The following is a 1,618-nucleotide window of genomic DNA, read 5'->3' as shown; positions in this document are numbered from 1 at the left end:
GGAGAAAAAAATTAACACCATACAGGATAATTTAAATCATTTTCTGTAGTTTGCAAGACTTTCTATTATTCCAATCAATCACATGGGAATTTTTCTCTTTCTGCCTAAGGAGAAGAATGACAAAGAGAAGGAGAAAATTATCAGTGTTTTACAAATAAAACAATCTCTGATACAACCAAAATTCATGACATCCACTTTTTTTTTTAATTTGAAGAACACAAAACATTCTTGAATATATATAGAAGATTAGATTTTTGACAAGAAGGTTAAATACAATCATAAACAATTACAAAACAAGTAGAAGAGGAATATAATTGACTAAGTTAAAATTCAGATTTGTTCTTTATGAAAGGACTTTAAATAAGTAAAGAGTAAATGCAAAATGCCAATATGTATTCAAGGTACATAACATGCAAAGGGATGAAAGTCATAATACAAAATAGAATTTTAAATAGATTAAAAATATCGACAAATAATTTAAGGGAATGCTGGTAAAATGGCATATGAAGGCACTTTACAAAATTAAAAACTCAATAAAATATAATGTGGCCCAGCTTAACAATAATAAACATTTAAATTAAAGCTACAAGAAAATATTTTACACAGGATAATTTAAATCATTTTCTGTAGTTTGCAAGACTTTCTATTATTCCAATCAATCACATGGGAATTTTTCTCTTTCTGCCTAAGGAGAAGAATGACAAAGAGAAGGAGAAAATTATCAGTGTTTTACAAATAAAACAATCTCTGATACAACCAAAATTCATGACATCCACTTTTTTTTTTTAATTTGAAGAACACAAAACATTCTTGAATATATGTAGATTAGATCATTGACAAGAAGGTTAGATAAATACAATAATAAACAATCACAAAACAAGTAGAAGAGGAATATAATTGACTAAGTTAAAATTTAAATTTGTTCCTTATCAAAGGACATTTGTTAAGTAAAGAGTAAATCCAAAATGCAAATATGTATTCAAGGTATATAACTGACAAAGGGGAGAAACTCATAATACACAACAAAATTTTAAATAGATAAAAATAAAGACAAATAATTTAAGGGAAGGCTGGTAAAATGGCATATGAAGGCACTTAACAAAAAAAAAAGCTCAATAAAATATTATAATGTGGCCTCCCTCAACAATAATAAACATTTAAATTAAAGCTACAAGAAAATATTTTACATAAAGCAAATAGGTATAAATCCTAAAATCTCATAATGTTAAGTGCTGATGAGGTAGAGGATAAAAACTTAAGAATTAGCACACATTGCTCTTAGGAGTATAAACTGATACAAGACTTTGAAAAATTGATAATTAAATGCACAATACTTGTGGGTGTAAGCTCTATTCTAATAAGTACTTACATGCAATACAGTCATACATATGCCCCAAAATTAAACATCCCAAATGTCCATCATAGCAGAATGAATTCAAGAAAAAAATCTGGAAATGTAAATGGGAACAATATTGAACAAACTATAAATGTATGCAAAAACATGAATAATCTATAAATGCTCATTTATAAAAGTCAGAAACATGGAATATGTACTGCATGATTTCCTTCTCATAAAATTCGCAAAGAGGGAATAGCAATTTGTGTTTTCGAGAGGCAA

This window comes from Galeopterus variegatus, unplaced genomic scaffold (genome assembly GCF_000696425.1).
Source record: "Galeopterus variegatus unplaced genomic scaffold, G_variegatus-3.0.2 Scaffold9312, whole genome shotgun sequence".
Taxonomy (NCBI): Eukaryota; Metazoa; Chordata; class Mammalia; order Dermoptera; family Cynocephalidae; genus Galeopterus; species Galeopterus variegatus.
This window is presented reverse-complemented; position numbering follows the sequence as displayed.